General features: G+C 42.2%; 1 protein-coding gene across 3 annotated transcripts in view; it reads left to right on the top strand.

Moving 5' to 3' along the window:
* LOC129392072 (uncharacterized) overlaps positions 1–25,266 on the top strand; it is a 70,743-nt gene that overhangs the window by 38,718 nt on the left and 6,759 nt on the right. For 2 of the 3 annotated variants that reach the window (XM_055084362.1, XM_055084364.1), the window contains exon 1: positions 21,805–21,920. The exons of the other annotated variant lie outside the window; for it this stretch is intronic. The gene's annotated coding sequence lies outside the window, so the exon portion shown is untranslated. Of the gene's footprint in view, positions 1–21,804; positions 21,921–25,266 lie in introns of those variants that run through there. 3 annotated transcript variants of the gene reach the window in all.

The raw sequence follows: 25,266 nt of genomic DNA, 5'->3' as shown, positions 1-25,266 counted from the left end.
AGATCATTTCCTTACAAGTAATGAGAGCTGTGTGTGATATGGTTGAAATCCCGTCCCTCGGCTGAGATGGAGAACTCACGTGATGCTGAGCGGGGCCCATTATCCCACCGGCACTCACAGGAATGCTCAGTCTGGCAAATATTAACTCAGGAGACACAGCAGCAGTTAGGAGACAGCAGTCTGCCCACCTTCCTGAACCTACCACTTTTGGGGTATTTTTTGATTTTCCTTTACTTGGCTTGAACATTGTGCTTATTTCCCCTTTCATTCATTCTTCTTTCCTCCTTAAAAAAAAAAAAAAGCAAAAACAAAACAAGACATTCTATTTCCTCGATTTGTCCCCAACTGAAAGCCCTGATGTCCTCATTCATTTCAGAGCAAGGCGTTTCCTCTTTTGCCTAAGTGATGTACAGTACATGTATTCACCCTCCCTACCTCCAAGCCACAGGTCCGGGCTTTGGAAGAATTCTGGAGTCTTCCAGAGGTCTCTGGGAACAGACCGGCTCTGGATAGAATAGATGGGTTGTGAGAGCAGCTCAAAACCATTCCTGTGTTCTGGAGACGCTTTCTTTGGAGGGAGAGAAGCATATGCTGTTCTTCCATATGGCAGGGAAGGGAATGACATATTAGCTGGAAGAAAGCTAACACACATCTCAATGTATGTAAAGAAAAGACATAACTAACAGGGAGGAGTTGTGGTTTAGGTTAAAACCACAAAGGAAGTGAAGGACGTTACCACCTTTCTCTTTGTTGGTAGAAGATTCTCCTTTGGCTCATCTCATGGGCTCTGTGAGACTGAGTCTTCCTATAGGAATATGTTTATTGCTTCTACCCTTCTAGAAAAGCACCATGCACTGTAGTTTGTGGTCTTAAAGAGTTTATTTACTTATTTGGTTGGGCCCCGTCTTAGTTGCGGCAGGAGGGCTCCTTAGTTGCAGCGTGCGAACTCTTAGGTGCAGCATGCATGTGGGATCTAGTTCCCTGACCAGGGATCGAACTCTGGCCCCCTGCCTTGGGAGCGTGGAGTCTTAACCACTGTACCATCAGGAAAGTCCCAGTCTTAAAGAGTTTAGACTTGCTTTTTAAAGCATGAACCTGCCATAAGGTTCTCCCATTTCCAAACTTGTTGTCCCAAACATGCTTCCCTTATCCTAAATAGAAAAGAATTAAAGCTCTCTGGGAAATGAGGGGAAGGAAAAGCCTTTTCCCAGGTTACCTTAGCAATTTCCCTACTTTACTTTAACTCTCCTTTGTTTTCCTAGAAGAAACCTTCTGATTAAGCTTTGACTTAGCAAAGGAAATTAGTAGTAGTTGTGTTCTCCTAATAGCAACCATTCATTGAGCACTTACAATGTGCTGGGTATTTTCCTTATATTGTTTCTGAACTTCCAAAAGTTTTGAGAAATAGGTTTTATTATCCCCATTTTTATAGGTGAGAAAACTGAGGCTAAGAAAAATCAACTCATACTATGATCTTGAACCTTGAACTCAGCTGTGTTTGATGGTAACACTTGAGCTCTACCCTGCCTTTCCTTAAAATCTGGCTTTAGAAACATTTCAGCCACCAATGCCACAAACTTAGAAGATTTGAAACCAGGCTCTGCCCCTTATTACCTAGATGACCCTGGACAAATTATTTGAGTCCTCTAGGCCTTATCTGGTAGGTCTTGACTGGTATGACAATTGCTTAGATTATGTTGGGGAAAGTCCTCCTTATTGGCTTCTTATTACAACTAAATGAAGCAACCAACATAAAGGGGTAGAATATCAAGTGGCAAACAGTAACCTCCCCGAAAGATAGCCATACACTAATTGTGTGTAGGTCAGGTTCTGGACCAAACTGAAAGAGTTGAAGTTTGCTGGGGAACCTTCTATTTCCTGCCCTAACTCCCCACTCTCTTTCCAGCAAAAGATGCATCCAAGTGTAAATGGCTAGTTAACACTTGGAAGAGCAAAAGCCATACCTCTTTAAAAACAAAACGAAAGAAGCAAGCTTTCCTTATAGCATTCTGTCTTTCTAAAGCTTGAGACAGGGGTTGTTTTTTTGGTTTATTGTTGGCAATGGGGGGGGCGGGGGGCGGGGCGGTTGTTGGAAGAGGAGGAAAAAGAAGCATCTGAGTGCCCCCATCCACACTGTGCACAAGGACAGGTCCTTTAATCTATGTTTCTTTTGGGGGATATGTTCAGTGTAGGGTCAGTCATAGATTCCAGGTCTCAGCTGCTTTCGATCAGAACTTTTTTTTTTCCTCCTGTGGTGATTTTGCTTGAGTTTTAGACCCAGGCGAATTTCAGTTGCCTGGGTCTGTTTTTCATTGCAGATTTTGTCAAGATTTTACATCTAGGTTGTATTGGAAAGGCTTTTCTCTTTTTTTTTCTTCTCTGACTATTCTGTGTAAACTTCAGATTCTGGATTTTTTTCCCAGTTTATTTTATTTTAAATATAATATTAGTGTCTTCCTAAGTACAAGGGTAATAACTATTTATTGTAGAGAATTACTAGAACAAAAGAATAAAGAAAAATTTAATCACTCATGAACCCAGCATCCAGGGCACTATTCACATTTTATTGCATTTCCTTCAGTCTTTTCTCTATGTACATATATATGTATATTTCTATCTATTAAATTATATGTACATATGTTTTGCAAAATTAGGATAGGACAATGTATACATTTTATATCCAGCCTTTTTCACATAACTTTATCACGAGCATTTTTCGAATGTCATAAAATACTTTTTGCAAAAGATTTATGGCTGCATATTTCATTATGAACGTACCAAGGTTTATTTAACCATTCCCAGTCTGCTGGATGTTTAGATACTTCTTTGCATAAATTTCTGCCTGAGTTTCCTCATTTCCTTTTTCTTTATAAATAATTCCTAGAAAGGGAATTACAGGGCAATTAGGGAAAAGAGTACAAACTTTCCACTTTTCATTTTAAAAATTATTTGTACCAGATTATTTTAATACTGGCAAGCCTGTGTATGGCCTCTTTAAAGGCTCTTGATATATTGTGCCAAACTGATTTTCAGAAGTGTTGCTCTAGGACAGGACAAACTATGACACATAAGCCAAATCTGGCCCATGGTCTGTTTTTGTACAGTCCATGAGATAAGAATGGTTTTTACATGTTTAAATGATTGGGGAAAAATCCAAAGAAGAATAATATTTCATGACATTAAAATTATTTGGAATTCTCATTTCAGTTTCCATAAATAGCATATTTTTGGAACACAGTCATGTTCATTCATTTACATACTGTCTCTGGCTGTTTTCTTCCTACCATGGCAGAGCCCAATAGTTGCAACAGAGATTGTACGGCTTGCAAACCCCCAAATATTTACTGTCTGCTCTTTACAGAAACAGTTTGCTGACCCCTGCTTTCGTATGTAATCCTACAGGTTGCATGTGAGAGCACTCATTTGACCACACACTGAACATTGGGATTTTCTTATTTTTTGTTAATTTGAACAAGTCAACAAATATTTACCACATGTTTATCTTGTGCCAGGCCTGCATAGAAAATATGATTTATTTATTATATTACTTTTTTGAGTACTAGCTAGAATGAATTTTTTTGTAAGTTAAAGTGATTTTTTTCCTGTTAATTTTCTGTGTATATGAAGTGTTAAATTTCAACTCAGGTATTTACATTTTTCACATTGCTTTGAGTTCTTTATATACTAAGAATATTAACTTCTTTTCAGTCATATCTGTTGAAATCTTACTTGTTGGAAATATTTTGTTTTCATTAGGTTGTTTGACTTTTAGTTTTGTGATTTTTTTAACATACAGAATTTTACATTTTTATGTAGTCAAATCTACTGAATTATTTATTTTTGTCCCTTGATTTTATTCTAAGAATATCTTTCCCTGTCCCCAAGGTCAGATTAATATTCATCTATGTTTCTTCTAGTTTTTTTTTTTAAAAACTAATTCATTTTTATATTTATCTCTTTAATCCCTCTGGAATTTTGTATTATATGATGTGAGATAGGATCTGAATTTTTTTTCCCAAACAGTAGGACAATTATTTCAACATTATTTCTTGAGCAAGCCTTCCTTTTTCTACTTATCTGTGATGTCCCCTTTACTAAATTCTTATGTATCCTGAGATGTGTTTCTGGCCCACATTCTAGTTATCTTTAAGTGTGTGTGTGTATTCCTTGTGGATGTCCACTTTGTTGTTCCTGATTAAGTCTGTACAGTACACACATACTGGCTGGATTTTTGGCTTTATATTTTTTTGTTCCTCCAGTGTTTTACCCCTTTACCATTGTAAATTTCGGTAGCATCTCCCCTTCTCGTGGTCAATTTGTCAGGAATGTGGTATAAGCTTATCTCCTAAAAGTACACAAATGGTAAGGAACCTTCCTACCAAACAAGAGATAAAGGCCAAAGCCAAGCCTTGCACCTATGTGACCCCAGAACCGTAGTACTCATTTATAACCACTCCAGGTGACAAATAGCATTTGTAACCTAGGAGGTTGGAGGTTTTCTGGCCGAGTAGTATCAATTGGCATAAAAGGAGCAAATCTCTGGAAGGGGTTCCCAGAAGAGCTGTTACATGATGCACAGCCCCTAACCTTCTGTTAACAGCTCACCCCAACCCGACCTTGGTTCACAGTGGAGTTATTTCATTTACCAGGTGTGAAAATTGGATTTTACCACAGAGGAGGGGAGTTATTACCTATCAGGTCTGCTCTTTAGGGGAGCAGAAATTGTGGTGGGATTTATTAAGAGATTTGCTATGCATGGAACATATAATTAGAGATGTTTTCCTTTAAAATGGATTTCCTATCTTTGTCATTTTAGGAGTGCTGTTCTTTTCTGTCTGACAGCCTTCTTTCCCGTGTAGGTTGCACATATCCTACCTAGGATCTGAATATTTTATACGGCACCCTTCTGCCAAGAGAGGGACCTCAGGGGTGTGACAAAGAGTACAGCTTAGGGGGCTGGTGGGGACTGCCTGTAGTTTGGATGCTGATATTAGTCACATATTGATACTAAGAATGGGAGGGGGGGATGATAAAGTAATTTTCATGTTTATTAATTGCTGTCTGGTCCAGGCCTCAGTTTGATAGAGATATTAGGGTCACTCTGAGACTCTGATGAAGGAATTCTGGAAAATCAAGAGTTTAGATTTAATTACCTGTTGTTAGAGACAGGCTCAAATTTAGTATCTGGTTAACCATATCTGCTTTTTAGAAAGACACCTCGTTTACTATCATGACGAGGAAGTGGCTGAATTTATTATTGTTTAGCGTTTCCAGCACACTTTGTTCTTGCCGAGTGCCTTGGACTTTTTTATGTATGTATATTGGTTGCTCTCCACAGCACTCCCATGAGATGAGTGGGTGATAAGTTTTACTGTCATCTGCTTTTCCAACGAGGAGGAAACGGGAGCTCCTGAGAAGAGAAGGGGCTTGCCTGGGTTTACAGCTCAGATTGCCCATCACCTTGTTAGGGGATCCTCAACAAAATGGTGATAAAAGCAGCCCTTGGCAGCCTTCCTCTGCCCCATCCCAGTCTTGGTGTGCGACCTGTGCCTCATTTTGTACACCACTAACCAGTGGCTGCTCCCTTAAAAGAAATATCATCACTATTCTTGGCCTCTGACTCTGTGCCGCCACTTTACACCTCAACACCTTGCTTCCTCACCTGCTTTATAGTAAAGGCGTCTTCCTCCCCTGCTTTTGCTTTTAAAGGCCTTACTGTTTTCCTCACTGCCCAACTCAAATCCCTGGAGTCCTCTGTGATTTAGCCCCTCCACCCACTTCAGTTGCCCAGTGAGCCATGTAGAGTCTGTCATCTGAACGTCTTTCCGTTTGTCCCTTCCTTCCTCTTCCCCCTGCCACTGCCATACTTCATTATACTCCCTACCTGGACGTCTGTAACAGCCCTTACCTGGGTCCCCGCACTTTCCAACCTCATCTCTCCTGTCTCTAAATCTTCGTAAGCACGGCTTTGATAAATACCACTCTCCCTCTGGGTCCATTCTCCGGAGCTCCCCACTGCCTTCCGATTTAAATGCAGATTCTTACCGTGCATTCAAAGCCTACCATCCTTTTAGCCTTCTCTATTAAGTCACTAAACAACTGCGCGTCAAGATATGAGTAGCCAGGCGCTTGCCGGCAGAGGTCCCGACTCGGCAGGTCTGCGTGGCGGCCGGGAACCTGAACTGTTAACACTCATTCCCCCATCCCCCCATCCCCCCACCCCCGTCAGGTGCGCCGCGTGCCGCGAGCTCTGGATCACGCGCGGCTCCAGCACCGTTCTTACCAAGCCATATGCTATCGGCCCTGTGCCTGGCTGTGCTGTTCGTTTCTCCTGAAACACTCCCCTCCCTGCCCCATCTCCACCTGTTGAAATTTTTCTCAGGCTTTCAGGCCCAGCTCAAATGTCTCCTCCTTCAAGAAGCCTTTCTGATTGTTCCAGAGGGAGAGGATGCAAACTCCTCAGCATTAAATGTAAGGTCCGTTCACACAGTACAGTCCGGCTATACAATTCCAGTCGCCCCCACCCCACCCCGCCTCCAGTCTCCTGCCTGGTTCCTCCACTATCCCTAAACTCCTACTGAAAATGCATTCTCAGAACAGGCCCTTTTACACATACCTCTGCCAGGAATGCGGTGCCCCTCCCCCTCCTCCTCCCTTCCCCCATCTCTCTCTGTCTCTCTCCCTTTTTTTTTAAAACTTATCCTACTAGACTCAGCTCATATGTCACTTCCTTCGTGCCACATTCATCGCAACCAGCAGTCTTTCTAGGCTCTCCCCGCCCCCACCGGCACTGAGTTACTCCCTCCTCTGTGCTTCCCCGGCCTTTCATACCCCGTAGAGAACTCAATGCCAGTAGCTTACTTCGTGTTTTACCTGTTTAACTTAACCCTAGGCAGTGACCTTGACTAAGGTTGTATTCTGTGGACCTGGCACCGAGTGAACACTCAGTCACTCATTCTGGAATGCAAGCATGAGGGAGTCTCTTTCCTCCCGAACCATCCCTCCCCCAGGACGATCTTTGCTCTTTGCACTTTCCCCTTAGCATTTCTCTTTCCCCTGTCTTTTCTGTACTTGTTTTATGCCTCCTACTAGATTGCTGGCATCCTTGAGGGGAGAAACCTTGCAGAGTTTCGCTTGCCATCCCCAAGCCTGGTTCCTTACCCGTTGCAGGAGCTCAATAAATGTTTGCTGAATTGAATTGTAGAGTGTTGTGCTCAGCTAGCTGCTAAACAACCCCATTTAAGGGGTTAACTAATAACACTTGGAGAAGTTCTTCTCTTTGGGGGGCATTTGCAATTTAATGGGAATCTTAAAAACCCAAAGGAAATGTTCACTAATAGTGGGACCGCAGGCGCAGCAGAGAGGCTCATTTTTGGTGGTGCTGGATGAGGACTGGGGAGTTTTTCCAGCCAGGGTGTCCTTCACCTTTTTTGTGACATGGACCCCCTTGGGCAGTCTGGTGAAGCCTATGGACAGAATAATGATTTTAAACACATAAAACAAAAGATATTGTGAACAAAAATAGTTATAATGAAATATCAAAATATTAAAGGCATCAAATTTGTGATATAGTATTACATGTGTCTCTTTATTAGAGCATTAATAAAAAAGGTCTACTGGCAGATCTAATAACTACTGTAATTTTGTCATAGTGATGAGTGTAAGCGATATTTAGGATATCTGCCACAGCTGTAAGGTGATGTGAAAATATCTGTGATTCTATTGGTAAAAAGTCATGAATTGCTCTACCTTGATCTCTTGCCTACATTCAGTATTGAAGGAAATTATAAATTTCAGTTAGAAGCTAGTGAAAATAAAGGTTTATTTTCCTTCCATCTAAATTCTACCTTGGTGTCCACCTTGCACCCAGGATTGAGAACCCCTGCTGAGCTGACCGGGGCGGGGGGGGCCCCCCATATGATGTGGGTGGTAGGTGGTCCTGAAGCCAGTGTTGTTCCAACCTTGGGCTTCCTTTCCTATCTTGAGCTCCCTGATTTTTTTAATCTTTTTTTTTTAATCCTTTATTTTCACAGCCAAGGTCTGTAGTCTAATTTTGCTTCATTTACACCAGAAATGTGACAGAAGGAGAAACAAAAAGGATTGTCAGGCCTTGGGGGAGGGAAGACATCTTTAGTCCCTAGCCTGGGAGGGACTTCTTCCCAAAGGTCTAAGCTTTGGGTAGGGATGGGGTGGGGGCAGGAGGAGGAAGGGTCCACTAATTCTGAGGTGAGAAAGCAGTTGTAGAGTTTACCTGAGTCTCTGCTGGCTCCTAAATTCAGAAGTCAATATTGGGGCCAGAGAGTCCGATTCCAGGGATGGTCCAGCATAATATCCATCCTTCTTGGTTGTTAGTAACTAAGTGAAATATCATTGCTCTTGCAAACTGCACTCCCTAATGCTGATGTTACTTCTAATTTGGGTAAAAGTGTTTGTGCAGTTCTCTTTTTAGCATCAAAATACAGGGAACATATTCAGTCCACTCCCAGTTATCCTTGTGTATCTTAGTCACTTAGAGGCAATTTTCCCCCAAGTAGATTTACCCTACTGTTTGCCATGCTGTGGGGAACGTACCTTTGCTCTCAGTGGGTGTATGCTTAGAGAATACAAGTAATTCTGAATATTAGCTGTAGATGCGTCGTTACCAGAGTAAATACCACATTAGCCCAGGTAAACCATCATCCTTGCACCTAAATGGTAGTGACACCAAACGTTTGCCATTGGCATCTTCCTTTCGTCTTGTGCGCTTTTCTTTTTTTCTTTCGTGATCTTATCCATTTTTATTGCTTTGGCTTTCACCTCTGCACCTCTAGCCTACCCTCTTACCTGGTGGGACATCTCCACTTTAGTGTTTAATGGTCACTTATGATTCTAAAACTTAACTCTCTTTCTTCCTTCACAAACCATCTTCACCTTTCTAAAGAACATCTTTATTAAGATATAATTTGCATACCATAATTTCACCTATTTTAAGTGTATGACTCAATGATTTTTTGGTAAATTTACAGTGTTGTGCAGCCATCACCAAAATCCAGGTTTTTTTTTTTTTTTTTTTTTTTTTTTTCCAGTACGCGGGCCTCTCACTGCTGTGGCCTCTCCCGTTGCGGAGCACAGTCTCCCGACGCGCAGGCTCAGTGGCCATGGCTCACGGGCCCAGCCGCTCCGCGGCATGTGGGATCTTCCCGGACCGGGGCACGAACCCGTGTCCCCTGTTATAGTATGTATCAGTACTTGATTATTTTTTATTGTTGAATGTATTCCATCGTATGGATATACCACATTTTATTTATCCATTCATCAGTTGATGGATGTTTGGATTGTTTCCATATTTTGGCTATTGAGAATAATGCCACTGTAGAACATTCACTTACAAGTCTTTGTGGACATATAGCAGTGGAATTGCTGGGTCATATGGTAAATTATATTTAACTTTTTAAGAAGCTACTAAACTGTTTTCAAAGGCGGCTGCACCATTTTCCCTTCCCACAGCAATGTATGAGAGTTACAGCATCTCTCCATTGTCACAACACTTGATATTGTCTGTCTTGTTTAAAACCCATCCTATGTTGGTGTGTAGCGTTATCTTACTGTGGACCAGTGCCATTTTTGAACTCTCATTTCTGGCCACAATGCCCCTCTTTTCACCAATTTTATGGCTAGAAGCCAAACTTAAGCTATTTTTCCTTCCTCTTATATTTACATGCTGCAGAAGAGAGCTGCTATAACCTTCCTCAGATAGCCCCTGGCTTTGCCACCTCTTCATTCCCCCTCACACTATGCTACCTGACTCTGCATTATCTCTACACACTAGTCTTCCAGCTGCTCTTCTTGCTGGTTGTAGCTCTCTCTTCAAATTGTCCTTCCTGTAGCTGCAGATTCATTATTAGAACAGTAACATGAAAAGGGCATGTGTGGATGTGGAATCTGGGGATCTGTGCTCTAGTCCAGGAATCACACACATTATCACATGACCTTGAATTAGTTCTGTAATTTATCTGAGCCCAGCCTCATACATTAAGTTACTTAACTTCTCTTAACACCAGTTAGGAGAGCCCCAGTTTCCTCATGTGCAAGTAAGGATAATAATAGAGCCTATCTTATAGAGTTGTTATGAACCAACCATACAATCCATGTAAAGTTCTTAGCATAGTGCCAGGTGTATGGGGAACACTCAATCAGTGCTGGCTAATATTATTATTCTAATGATTATTATGACTACTATTATTATTCACTATGCTGGAGGTATCTTCCAAACCTGTCACATGGTTATCATAAGGACCAGCTGTTGCTATGAATGTGAAAATGCTTTGAAAAATACCATGTATGTTGCAGTGGTATTATTATTACACAGTTTTTCCCTTGCTCAAAGAGAGAGGCTGTGTAGGATAGCAGCAAGGGCGCAGGTGTTGCCACCAGCCTAGCATTCAAATCTGGACTGAGCTGTTTAACTATTGTGAGGCTTGGGCAAGCCATTTAACCTCTTCATTTTGGTTTTCTCACCTGTAAAATGGGTGTAATTATAAATCACATTCAGGATGATACTGAAAGGAAGGTCTCTTTTCCATGAGCAGTGTTTAGTAAACTATGACTTTTTCTTATTAGTAATGATTTAGAATGTTGTTTTAGCTATATAAATGCATATATACACATGTTTTTGGTTCTGTTTTGATAAATATAGGCATCTATTGCAATATTTGCTAGTATTTTCAAATACACATATCTTTGTTAAATGTCTACCAGTAAATGACATTATAAAAATTATTCATAGAAAAGCTGTAAATTTTTAAGCACAGTACTTTTCTTTTTACAATATTATTTTATTTAGAATGAACAATCTTTTGGTTGAAAGTTACTAACAGAATAAACCATGAAGAAAAAGTAAGCATGTTACTTTTAAAATACTAGGGTTTTTGTTACTCTTTTTTAAATTGAAGTATAGTTACTGTATAATATTATGTAAGTTACAGGTGTACAATATAGTGATTCACAATTATTAAAGGTTATATATGCTCCATTTATAATTATTATAAAGTATTGGCTACATTCCGCATGTTGTAGAATCTATCCTTATAGCTTATTTTATGTGGCTTTTAAAAAAACTCACAGTGTATCCTTCTTGCATTCTTTCTCTAAATTATATTTTGTGTCATGAATTCCCAACTTATTTAACCAATTGTATGCCCACTGCATCCTAATACCCGCACTGAAGAGAGGCTGTAGTATGGGGTGATTAAGAACTTTCACCTCAGGTTGACTTGGGTTATAATCTCAGCCCCCACTTAGCTGCACGATTTAGGACAGTTACATACTCCTTGAAGCATCTGAGCCCTCAACTGTAAAATGAGAATAACAGATCATACCTCATGACGTTATTATGGGTATTAAGTGAGACAATATAAACGTAGTGCTCAGAATAGTGCTTGTTACAGGCACATACTAAATACTCAATAAGGGACAGCTGTCATTATGGTTGTTGGAAATGACCTTTACTGTTGTAATTTTTGGTCCACACATATGCTATTCTCTTTTCAGTCCCTGGCTTGCTCCTTGTCTCTCTTCCTCTGGGGTCATTGTCCCCTCCTGGAACTACCCAAATCCTATTCTTCAAGGCCCAGTTCAACTTCTGACCCTTCAAATTATTGCTTGCTACTCCAGACTTTCCTCACTGCTTTTTTTCCTGTAAGTCTAGAGTTTGTGTCATGTCTGTAATACAATTTAGGAATTAATTGTTATTGAAATCTTTTTGCTTCCTCAATTGGACTGTAAGGTCCCTGAGAGGGACTATTTCTTCAGCCTCTAATGAAATTCTCACTCTACTTAATTTGGTACTAAGACAGATAGTAGGTATTTATTAATTTTTGATCATGAAGAAATCCAACATGTAAAAGTCATTATGAAATTTTAAAACCAGGGGTACTTGGGCACCTGTATAGTCTCCTTCATTAATATGAATCAAGATGTATCCTGAAAAGAATGATTTATTCCAAAACACAACACAAAGTGGAGAAAGGATTGGTGGATGAAGAGTTCCAAAGTCAAGGTCAGCACTGTTCGTTAAGTTAGTAAAGCCTGTCTTTACTGACACAAATGACCTTGTTTTTGTTGTCCTCATTACTTCTTGTCATCTCTCTCCTATCTCACCTCTTTCTCCAATCCCAGAGGACCTACTGCCCTCTGAGTATCTCCTTCTAGCTTAAGTTTCTGGGGAAGGTTCTCCAAGCTTCAGAATTAGCCTTTTCTTTCTTCTCCATAATATTTCCTCAGTACAGTGAGCAGTTAAGAAAGATAGAGGTAGGGCTTCCCTGCTGGCGCAGTGGTTGCGAGTCCGCCTGCCGATGCAGGGGACATGGGTTCGTGCCCCGGTCCGGGAAGATCCCACACGCCGCGGAGCGGCTGGGCCCGTGAGCCATGGCCGCTGAGCCTGCGCGTCCGGAGCCTGTGCTCCGCAACGGGAGGGGAAAAAAAAAAAAAAAAAAGATAGAGGTCTGGCCAGATAAATTATTAAAATAAAACAGGGCGAACGCCCTATTATGTTCCTTCCCAAGGGACTGGGGAAATGACATCTTAATCCAAAGGTATGAATTTCTTTCTTTCTTTCTTTCTTTGCAGAGCATGGGCTCTAGGTATGCGAGCTTCAGTAGTTGTGGCACGTGGGCTCAGTAGTTGTGGCTCACGGGCTCAGTAGCTGTGGTGCACAGGCTTAGTTGCTCCGCAGCATGTGGGATCTTCCTGGACTAGGGATCGAACCCCTGTCCCCTGCATTGGCAGGCAGATTCTTAACCACTGCGCCATCAGTGAAGTCCCCCAAAGGTATGAATTTCTAATGATAGAATTTAAAGGAGTGTATTAGGAGAGTTGAAGAGATACCAGTGAGTGAGATTTGATGTGAGAATAAGTGAAGTATTGAGGAGATGGCCTTTATCGTGCTCCTAAAATCTCTCCGAAGGCCAATCCCATTGTGGATAATCCAGAGATGAACAAATGTAATAATAATAACCAACATTTATTGGGCACTTACTGTATGCCAGGCACTATTCCTAGACATCTACATTGGTCATTCATTTGTTCCACATACTACCCTGTGAGGAAATACTATCATTACTCCATTTTATGGAAGAAAAAACTCGACCCTAGAGAAGTTAAGTAATTTTTCTAGAGTCGCACAGCCCCCCTAATGGCAGAGCTGGGGTTCAGAGCTAGGCCATCTGATTAAGAGCCCCTCCACCCAGAAATGGCTTTTTTGAATCATGAGTCTCCCCTTGTAAACATTCTGGGAAAAGGGAAGAAGCAACTTCATGAGAAAAACCTAGGTATCACCATCATCATCATAATCATCACCATCATCACAGCAAACAAGGCACTGTGCCATTATGTACAGGACACTGCATAGAATGCTGAGAAGGCAAGGAGGCATCTGGCCCCATGGCATGTCTGAACCTGACCCCTGAACCCTTCACGTTGCTTCAAATGCCTCCACTTCCACAAAGCAGTTTCTGCTCACCTCATGGAACTCCCAATAATGTATCTCCTCTGACAGCCACTTTTTGCCTCTGCTCTGCCACTTATTTATTATATTACTTTCTATCTGGTATTGTAGTTATTTATACACATTGTCACACAGCTGAGCCTTTGCACATTGCTGAGTCCTTTGCCTGGCTGACTCCTACGCATTCTTTAAGATTCCACTCAGGTCTTATTGCATTTCCTGACTCTGCTGTCTGGATTAGATACCCCTCCTCTGTGTGCCCCAAACGCCTGGTATTTATCCATATCACAGCATTTACTATACTTGATTATAAATGTTTACTTGTTAGTATTCCTAACTAGATAGATCCCAGATCCTAACATCAGGGAACATGTCCTCTTATTTGAATCTTCAGTACTTTGCACAATACCTGGCACAAATTAGGCATTTACTAAACTTTATTTTTTCCCAATGAATGAATCTTCCATATAAGTCTAATTATACTTTGAGGACAAAATTGGATATCTGATTCATTTTTTTGTCCCCCTCAAGATGCCCTGCACCTAGTAGATGCTCAATAAATATAGCAATGACTAAATGACTGCAAAATACAAAGAGGTGTCAGATTCTGCTCTCAGGATATAGGGGAGGACTGGCAACTACAGTTGAAGGTAGATGACATTAAAAGTTTGCATGTCTAGGCTATGTTCTAAAATTGGTGATATAGACATCTACGACTGAAATTAATGAAAAAGAAAATAACGTTTTTTTCTATTGAAGTTTGAAGTTATTTGGCCAGTAAAATGCAGTCCAATATTCAAACCCAGGTCCAGGTGACTCTAAAGCCAATATTGTTCCTGCTATACGACATTGCTGAGATGTTAGGGTACAGGGGCCCTAGCTGGGCCCAGAAGAACCAGTAGGGCTAGGGTAATTAGAGATAAATAGGTACTGCACAAATGATAATATACATATTATATATATATTATGATAATTATATCACATATATAATGATATAATATATGATATATATATCATTATATATGATTTTATATATATATATATATATATATATATATATATATACATATACACACACACACACACACACAGGTCTTTTAGGAAGCTCTATCTGGAAAGAGCATGGAGAATTGACTGATGGGGGAAAAGCTGGAGGCAGGAATGTCTACTTGGAAATTATTACAACAGTCTCAACTTGGGAACAGAAAACAAGAAATTGATTTAAGTGGGAATTTGTGGACATTGGTGATTGAGAAAAATACATAGACAGCTGGAATCTTTGAGTCAGGATTACTGCAAGGTTTTGAGCCTAAGTGAGAGACAGTGAATTCAGAGTGAGACAATTTTGAAAGATGGTGAGTTTGGTTTTTGATGTGTTAAACTGACTTCTAGATGGGCAAGCTGAGTGGATAGAAATGCAGGATTTAAGCTCAAGAGAGGCCTGAGCTAGACCTGAAGATGTGTTGATCATCTGCAAAGAGGTGATGGCTAAAGTTAGGAGAGTGAGAGAGAGAGATCCTAGGGAGAAGTGGAGACAGAAAAGGTCAAAGAACCAAGGAGTTTAAGGAACATTCAGGGAATGTTCAGGTCAAGGAAGTATTAAAATCAAGAAAGAAGACAGACCTCTGGCTTCCCTGGTGATGCAGTGGTTAAGAATCCGCCTGCCAGGGCTTCCCTGGTGGCGCAGTGGTTGCGCGTCCGCCTGCCGATGCGGGGGAACCGGGTTCGCGCCCCGGTCTGGGAGGATCCCACATGCCGCGGAGCGGCTGGGCCCGTGAGCCATGGCCGCTGAGCCTGTGCGTCCGGAGCCTGTGCTCCGCGACGGGAGAGGCCACAACAGAGGGAGGCCCGCATACCACAAAAAAAACAAACAAAAAAAAAGAATCCGCCTGCCAATGCAGGGGACACGGGTTCGAGCCCTGGTCCGGGAGGATCCCACGTGCCGTGAAGGAGCTAAGCCTGTGCACCACAACTATTGAGCCTGCGCTCTAGAGCCCGTGGGCCACAACTACTGAAGCCCATGCGCCTAGAGCCCAGGCTCCGCAACTAGAGAAGCCACCACAATGAGAAGCCCGCGCACCATAACAAAGAGTAGCCCCCGCTCGCTGCAACTAGAGAAAGACTGCGTGCAGCAACGAAGACCCAGCACAGCCAAAAATAAATTAAATAAATAAATTTAAAAATAAAAAAAAGGGCTTCCCTGGTGGCACAGTGGTTGAGAATCCGCCTGCCGATGCAGGGGACACGGGTTCGTGCCCTGGTCCGGGAAGATCCCACATGCCGCGGAGCAGCTGGGCCCGTGAGCCATGGCCGCTGAGCCTGTGCATCCGGAGCCTGTGCTCCGCAACGGGAGAGGCCACAACAGTGAGAGGCCCGCGTACCGCAAAACAACAACAACAACAACAACAACAAATAAAAAAAAATTAAAAAAAGACAGACCTCTAGTTATCTATTCGAAGGAAATGAAATTACGATCTTGAAGAGATATCTGCACCCCCATGTTCACTGCAGCATTATTTACAACAGCCAAGACATAGAAACAACCGAAGTGCCCATCAAGAGATGAATGAATAAAGAAAATGTGGTGCATATATATATACTATATATGTACTATATATATACACTATATATATATGCTATATATATACTATATATACACTATATATATGCTATATATATACTATATATATATATACACTATATATATATATATATATACACACACACAATGAAATATTATTCAACCATAGAAAAGAAGGAAATCTTGCCATTTGCCATAACTTGGATGAAACATGAGGGCATTATCCTAAGTGAAATAAGTCAGAGAAAGGCAAATACTGTGTAATCTCACTTATATGTGAAATTTTAAAAACCCAGACTCACAAAAACAGAGAACAGATTGGTGGTTACCAGAGGCAGAGGGTAGAGGGTTGGGGGAAGTGTGTGAAGGTATTCAAAAGGTAGAAACTTCCAGTTATAAGATAAATAGGTTCTGGGGATGTAATGTACAGCATGGTGACTATAGCCAACAATACTGTATTGCATATTTGAAAGTTGCTAGGAGAGTAGATGTTAAAAGTTCTCATCACACACACAATAATTGTAACTATGTGAGATGATGGATGTTAACTAAACTTAGTGTGGTAATCATTTCACGATGTATACATATATCAAATCATTATATGTACGTCTTAAACTTATACAATGTTATATGTCAATTATATCTCAATAAAGATGGGGGGCGGGGAGGGAGACAAAACCAGAATATCATCGTATCTTGGAATTCAAACTGTAAGAGAGTAAGGAAAGGATATTCATTGGATGGATTTGGTGATTAGGTTTGGCCATACTGGAGAAAGAATTTTGGTAAGTGGTTGGGTTGATTACAGAGGAAGAAAAGGAATTGTGGTAGCAGAGAATGTAGGTTACCCTTTGGATAAGTTGGGAATGAAAAGAAAGGGGAAAAAAAGAGTATTTGTGTAAGAAAGATTTTACTGAAGATACTAAAGTAAAGAAAAAGTAAATGGAAGAGAGAGAACTGAGCAAAACCCTTCTGAGGTGAGATGAGATGACAAGGTTGGTCCTGCAATGTAGGAGAAGTAGTGGATAAAATTTGGAATAATTGCTATGGGAAATGATATAGGAGGCAATGAGGATGCATAAAAGGATTGCCAAGTAAAAACTAATAAATTTCAATTGAAGTTTCATCACCTGAAATTTGATTGAGATCCGTTTTCTTGTTTTCATGGTTTTTTTCTAGTAATGTCTGCCAGCCCAGGAGTGGAAACAAATGCAGGTACATCTCAGCCTTAGGAATTTCCATTGCTGGGATGATGGGTGGTAAAGGATTCCAAAAGGCAATATGGCTAATAAGAGCAACCTGGATGCAAACCATGGAGGTGAGGTCAAAGCTGCAGTAGTTGGGTACCAATCACAGAGAGGCTGGGAAGAGATTGTGGGAAGTGTGAAGAATTCAGCAGTGAAGGCAGAACCCAGGAAAAATAACATAGTGTATCTGAAGGGCAAAATTCCTAGAGAAATGTCTACCAGAATAAAATGAAATTAAGTAGTAGAAATACTTTCCCAGAATTATTCTTGGGAAAGAGGTTAATAATAAGAAATGAAATAGTAAATTAGTGGAAACTGAAGAGGAAAGGGGACATGAGACTGTAAGGACACATGTGAAGAACTGGCTTGAAGACCAAGAAATCTGGGGACAAATGGTTAGAGCACACGGAACACATAGGTTATTAAGCCATGATGGACTATGGCTAAATTGGAAAGCTGGGGAAGGGGATCAGCATTTAATATATCAGTCAATTAGGGCTCAGGAATTTGCGGGCTGAATGTCACAAAGCTTGACTTTTAGAAGGCAGGCAATGAGGGTAGGAGGCACAACCATGTAGGTTTGAGTGTGAAAATGAAGGAGAAACATTGGTGGTACCGTCTAAAGGGATCTGAGTGTCACATCACACATCTGTCAGAGCTTTTACAGATAGGGTGCCTCTAATTCCCAGGTTGTGGAAAGCAGATATGTGGGGACACAGAACAAGATCCAAGCTCACATCAGAGTTCCAATGGCCCCAGGTGGAGCTGCAGGAAGGCAGGAGGTGGGAATTTTGATTTTTTCCTTACAAAAGAGACACTTAGCCCTCAATTTTCCTGGCAGGGATGAAGCTCTGGGACTCTCCATTGGCTTAAATGGACTGGTGAAAGCGAGGATAGGGAGATTTTTTTTCTCCTCAATGGGCAACCTAAAGAAGAAATCCCTTCCTATTTTATTTCAGCACTGTGAAAGTCAAGATGCCATTCCATTCTAACCCTTCATTTTCAGTCATAAATGACTATCTTGGTAGTATTCCTTTGGGGTTGAAATTTGCCAGTTTTGCTTTAGACAATGAGATAGATGAATTGGTAAGAAACAGTGTAAGCAGCAGGAAATCGTGGACAAACTAAGGGCTTTGACCAAGGCAAGGATTTATTAGGGCCTCTTATAAACCTAGCAGCAGCTGGCTGAGTGGGTTCAACCCTTCTGAGTCTTGATCTCATCATTCCTAAGGTAGAATTTCATGTTCTCTCCTACAATAGTAAATATTGTTGGGAATGAATAATCCTTGGAGGTTAGAACAGTGCTGTAGAGTGCTGGACTTAAATTCTAGTCCCTAAAAATGGGCATAATTTTGGCAAGTCATTAAACTTCTATGTCTTAGAATTCTCATATGTAAAACAGGAGGTGTTTCTTTCCAACCCTAAAATTTACGTATATGTTTATCAAGAGCTGAGAGAACAAAAGTGTTTCGAAGGTGGAGTTCACGGGTAGAAAAGACTGGCGGCACACTTAAATAACAGATGCTGTGATTACTTGAAGAACTAAGAAGCCAGACATACAATCCATGTTTGTATCACAGTGAGTGCATATCATTATTATGAGAAGCAAATTTCAGAAAGTAAAAAATCAAACCCAGATCTCTTTAGTGTTGAAAGCTTTTATTTTTAACAATATTACCATTTGGATTTAAAAAAATGATTTATCTTAGAATTTCTAGAGTGACAGAAATAGTTTGAAGCTTTTATTTATAGGATGCTTTTAACAATGATTTCATCATTATCCATTAGTTTATGTATATACAGTGTACTAGATCCCTGTACAGCAAAATAGAATTCTTTCTCAAGTGAGATGGAAATGCATGGAAGTTAGAAAATTCAGAGGAAAAAATTCTAGTAAAAATAAACTATTTCATTAAAATAAATAATATTTTAAAGTGCATTTCTATCCCATGTGCAAGGTAGCTAAATTAACATGACTTTCAGCTTGCTTAAATTCTCAGTATTATTGCTCTTTTAGCCTAGTGTTGCACATTTAATATTCATTTGCTTTCTTCTTCTGGTTCAATAAATAATTCTGAACTTTAACACATATAAAGTGTCAAAGTTAAGTGAGGATGTAAGGCCTAGTAAAATGGTTAAGACTTTTTTCTATGTGTGTCATTATTATAATGAGCTTGTTTTTTGAGCTCTCTGAGCAGAGGTGATCTGGTCTGGAACACCCCAGCTCAGAGTTTATTTTAGTAGTGGTTTTCTCTTACAGGTAAGTGTGTGAATCCCTTCTTTCCATCTACCTTAGCAATCCCAAATGCTTCTTGAATATTTCTGGATTTAGTTGTCTTTTCATATGTCCATACCTGACTTTTTCCTCCTGCCTTCTTTTACAGAGGTCCCTACTATGTTTCATCAAATATTCTATCACCAAAACTTGACAAGAAAGCATTTTAATTATTTCCCATTTGGAATCCTTCAATTGATCCTAAATTTATATTGTTTATATATTGTTATATTGTTTATATTGCTTTTGTCTTTTTTCTTTATTTACATGCTCAGTTATAACAGAAGACAAAGAGAAAACATCTTGCTATAAAGAACAGTTTTTCATAGAATCTAAGCTGGGGAGCCATGGTATAGAAACATGACCAGCTTACAGTTTTAAATGGTTTCGAAAGCTTTATCATTTGGGGCTCTCCTGTACCATCCTTTACAACCAGCACCATTCGTTAAAAGATTGCCCTAAGGAAGGTTTCCTATTTTCTAGACAGGGAAAGTGACATAGAAATAAGTACCCCAGGTACTTGGGGTACTATCACATGGTTAAAACCATGGTGATAGAAGCAAAAGCAGAAGAAAATTTATCTACTTCTCTTGGCCATGTTGCCTCTATCTATCTTCGGGGAGAATACGCAGTACATTATAACATAAGCAGTCTTCGCTTAACTGATTCAGAAAAGCTGCCGGGCCAGTGCGTATAGTTGCAGAAACATCTTAGATCAAGACTCTACAGACACAGAGATGTAACACTGTGTTCTGGAGAGGGCTGTGAAGCAGACAGGTCTGGAATAACAGTTGGGCAGGGCAGCAACAAGGGCCACAAAGATAAAACAGGAGTAGTGGGAATCTGAGCTTTATTCAGCAACATGCGCTCACCATGATGCCATCATTTTTCCTGCTGAGAAAAAGTGCAGTCTAATGGGTTACCCTCTCACTTCACAGGGGACAGTGCTGGGATGCCCCGGCTTTGAGCTCTCCAAAGCACAGGCCTTCCAAAAATCAGGGAAGTGATGCTGAGATTTAAAAAGCGGTTGTGAAGCGATTCGAGGATCTAGGTAGAGGTCCTCAATGAGCACTAGGTAGCGATGCATGAGCGGGGCTGGGCCAGGCCCCATAAGGAATGGGGGGAAACCCTGCACCAGCCAACGCATCTGCAGGACCTGGCGAGAATGTGCTTTGGAGAAGGTCGAGGAGAGTTCAACCCCAAGAGGGACCTGCACCCTTGGGAGGGGAGAAAGTCGGCAACAGCAAAGGCAGTGCAGAGATTGAGGGGTGAAGACAAGGGACGGGAGAGGGGATGGGGCAGGGTGGAACCGCATCCTGGAGGTGCGCGGGGGTCGCCTTGAAGATTGAGGACTAGGCCGGGACCAGGACAGCAGGGAAGTGTGAGGGAAAGACCCCTTCCTTTGGCAGCTCCCAATGTATTTCTGTCAAAGATGGCCAAATTCCACGCTGCCCTTCCCCCCTCCGCGCCTTTTCCACTGGGTTGCTTCTCAATGCTGCGAGAGGCGGTGGGGAGGTCCCGGTGAGTGTGTGCGTGGGGAGGAAGGTGCGGGAAAGAAGAGACCTTCCCTGGCCGCCCCTCCCACCCCACCGGCCTTTTGGGAGGTTCTTTTAGTTGAGAAAGGGGGCTCTGCCGCTTTAAGGTGGGGAATAGGCGTCACCTCTGGCCGGGTGACGAACTGGGGCGGGGACCTGGTGGGCGTGCCCATGCAAAGCAGGAGGTGGTGCCGGCGGTGGGCGGCCCCATAGTAAAATATTGGAGGGAGGGGCGGGGTCGAGGAGGCGAGGCTACTTGGTGGGCGGGGCGCAGGGGGCGGTGCCTCTTCGGGAAGGCAGGGGAGGGGGAGGAGGAAGCGGCCGGTTGGTACCATTACGCGCGTTCCGGAAGGGGGACAAGTGACATTCCCTTGGAGGGGGGCGGGCCCTGCCCGGCGGCGGGGCCCTTGCTGAGGCGGGGAGGGGCGTTCCCCCTTCCCCCCACCCGGGCGGAACGTCGGGGCCGGGGGGAGGGGGCACTTCTTCGCTCGCGTCCGAGGCGGGGCCGGCGGTACCTTTCGTGGCGCGGTGCGGCTGGGGGAGGGCCGAGGGGAGGGGGAAGGGGCGGTACCACGAGGGGGGGTGCCGGAAAGGGGGAGGCGCCGGCGGACAATGGAGCCTATGTGTGCCTGCGGGAGTGGGACGGCGCCGCCGCCGCCGCTGCCGCCGCCGGGGGGAGACGCTGCGCCGCCGCTGCCGCTGGCCCCGGCCCCGGCCCCCCGGGGCTGAGAGCCGCCCCGGACCGAAGCCCCCTCCCCTACTCTGCTCCTCCTCTCCCTCCCCCACTCCTGCCTCGGGGGTAAGTGGCACCTCAGGGGGAGGGGGAGGGGAAGGACCGAAGCCGGGGGTGGGGGGGCCGGGTCCGCGTCCGCGTGTTTTGAGCGGGTTTGAGGGCAGAGGTAGCGAAAGCCGCGAAGGGCTGGGGGTTGGGGTGAGGGGAGAGCAGCGGTGGGGATCGAGGTCGTAGATTTAGAGTTGAGTCTAGAGAAACCTGTGGGGGGAGATGGGGGGGCGTCCTCTGCCCACCGCTCACTGAGCGGTGGGGAGAGACGGAGGCATCTCTCGGTTTATTTTTTAGAGGTTGTGTCCCAGGCGGTGCTTGGAGAGACTAAATGAGGAGATGGGACGGTCCCAGGGTCCTGGGATGAAGGGGCATTCGAGGGGCGAGATGGAGAGCTAAATGAGGGAATTCAAGTTGAGTCTGGTGGGGTCTGTTAGACCCCGGAGATGGATAGTGAAGTACAGGGGACTTTGCAGGCCAATGACTTGTTGGAGGGTTGGGGGGAAGTGAAAGCGAAGAAGAATGTTCGTGTAGTAAAGGGCTCCAGCAGGTGAGGTGGGGATGTCTAGGTCACTGAGTCATTGTGGGGGTCGTGGACACACCAGTGGTTTCCAAAGTGGAGCTGTAGCCATTAACCTTTGAAAGTTGCAAAGACTATTAAGATGTCGCTAGTTAGTGTTGGACGAGCTTGGTGAAATGGAGATATCCCAAGTAAAAAACAGCAGGGTTGGTTATTATGTTCAGAGGGAAGGGCCAGAGGCCTATAACAGTGTTGCTGGGGGCCTTAGGTGAAGGCTCCCAAGCATGAAGGAGGAGGCCTGAAATCTGTCCTCCAGAGCCCTGCCCTGTGATAGGAGTGACTTAGAGCCTAGATTGCAGACAGTTGGGGACTATTAAAGTTACTAGACAAAGTAGAGAAATGGACATAACTATGTGTTGGTAGCGAGAGACTAAGGTGGGGTAGAATTGGTGCAGTTAGACTGTGGTTAGGGCACACATGGACAGATCCCTGGCAGTGACTTTAGTGGGAAAATGATTGAGTGGCTGTGTAAAGAGTTACATTTTGATCAGTGGTGTGTGATGGAGTATTTGTTAGCATTTGATGTATTCAAGAATTAAGTGTTTATTCTTAGGTCAGAGATCTGGACTCTTGTACACTGAGCACAAAGTGATGAATCAGAATTAGCCGGTAGGAAGGATAAGTAGTTGAGAGTAAGGGGTAAGGGGTGCAAATGAATATTGGTAGATAAGACTCCTGTGTAGACAAGAACTTTTCACTCTTCATGGAGATTGTACAACATGGTTGTTCTGTTGATTTTGGTTTTTGACTGGGTACTAATGATATAGGAAGGTTTAACAAGGAGTTAGTGTGAACAATGTTATGGTCCTAAGTACAAATTTAAGAAAGACCTCCTTACTAACTATTGAAAAAGACCCAATCTGTAAAACACAGAAATGGGTTAATAAAAGCAGTTAGATGGCATAGGATGCTTTGGGGAATGAGGATTCTATTAATTAGTGGTTTAGATAAGAAGAGAAAATTTAATGCAGAGTTGAGATAGGGATGACCTTTCATAGTTTTAGAATCTAGGATCTAATGGTATTGAACCATTAGAATATTATTTTGTAATAACAGTGTTGAATGTAAGATGATAATAGTTCCTAAACATAATGGTAGATCGATAAGAAGGTCATTGACTAAAAGATGAAGGAACAATTTCCACACTGTTCTCTTCTTATAAGGCAGGTTTTATGTAGTAACTTGGCTCCTGAGCTAAGGATTCCTGACCTGGATTCTTAGATGACTAGTGTAAGTGAAAAAGCACTTACGTGCTTTGGAATTTATTCTATGGGATATTTTTCCCATAGCCTTCAGAAGTGTGTCTGCTCCCGTGGATCAAAAGAAAATGCTCTCTGGCTTGTAGGGGAAAAAGGTACAGAGGTTTCACAAGCATTATAATCAACTAAATATTTGATCAGGTGATTTGGTATAGTGGTTAGAACCTTGAACTTGGAATCAGGAAGCTGGCTTTACCATTGACTTATGTGTGACTTTAAACAAATCTCTCATATTTATTCTCCAGTTTTCCCATTTATGAAGTGGGGATACCACCGCCCTAACCACTCACAATGCATTGCAGAGCTTAACAAGTTAATGCTTATCTGCACAGTGCCTTGGACACTTCTGGGAATGAAAGTTTACATAGCCCAACTTTTTTCTCACTTGTAAGAAACTGCTATCTCTGGAACAGACCAAATTCAGCTTCTGTAACAATTACAGCAGCATGCTTGATCAAGGAACAAAAAGGAGTACCTTATACATCTACCTTGTTCTATTATCCAAGTTTTGGTTTTATATTAGTTTTGAAAGGTGATACCTCTTCCCCATTTAGTGGTAAAACAGGATAGTGATGACAATTGTAGAAATGTAAGCAAAGGTCCCTATGAGAGAGTGGGACTATACATGCTGTGAGTGTTAACCTAGGCTGATGCTGACTCTAAATCTGTGTGACCTTGGACATGTTACTTGGCTTCCTGGTGGCTTAATTTTCTTCAACTATGAAGTACTGCTAATGGAATGACTTACTTGTCTGTCTGCCTTGATGACTGTGTTAGGGTCTATAGAAACTTTATGTGCTCTAGATCAGAAGTTCTTAATCTTCTATGTCCCATGTTTTCCTTTGGCAATTTATTGAAGCAGAGGACCCCTTCTGAGAATCATGTTTTTTAAATGTATAACATAAAATATATAGAATTACAAATGACACGGAAACAGTTATCAAATTGTTAAACAATTGTAATACAGTAGTTTGTATGTTTATAACACATTAAATAACAAAATGTAGCTTCAGGTCTAATGATACTATAATTTTGAAGTAGTGATGAGTGTAAATATTATGTTGAGAGATCTGCAACAACTGTAATGTGATGTGAAGTGTTTTGTGGTTCCTCTTGGTGACATAGTCGGGGATTGCTAATACTACTGTAGGTTGTTACCTACATTCACAGTTAAAGGTGGTGCTAACTTTTACTTGGAGGTTAGTGAGTATGAAGATCAAAATTTTCGCCAGCCAAGTTCACAGGTGCCACCCCTCCTAAGTCTCTCCAGAGACCCCTTAAGAGGTCGTGGATTCCAGGTTAAGAGGTCTTGCTGTAGACAAGCTGATTTTTGAAAGTTGAATTATCTAATGGCCACTTGCCTTTTAAGCTTTGTAATGTTTTTTTTTCCAGCATCTTCACCATGCTAAGAACAAGGGCATAGAGAAGATATGAAATAAAAGTCTATTTTACAACCTGTGATAACTGTTCTTGGTTGGGGAGAAAGTTAAAAACAGTGATTAGAATGACACTTTTGTGCCTGATG

Source organism: Physeter macrocephalus, chromosome 4 (genome assembly GCF_002837175.3).
Source record: "Physeter macrocephalus isolate SW-GA chromosome 4, ASM283717v5, whole genome shotgun sequence".
In the NCBI taxonomy this organism is placed as follows: Eukaryota; Metazoa; Chordata; class Mammalia; order Artiodactyla; family Physeteridae; genus Physeter; species Physeter macrocephalus.
This window is presented reverse-complemented; position numbering and strand designations above follow the sequence as displayed.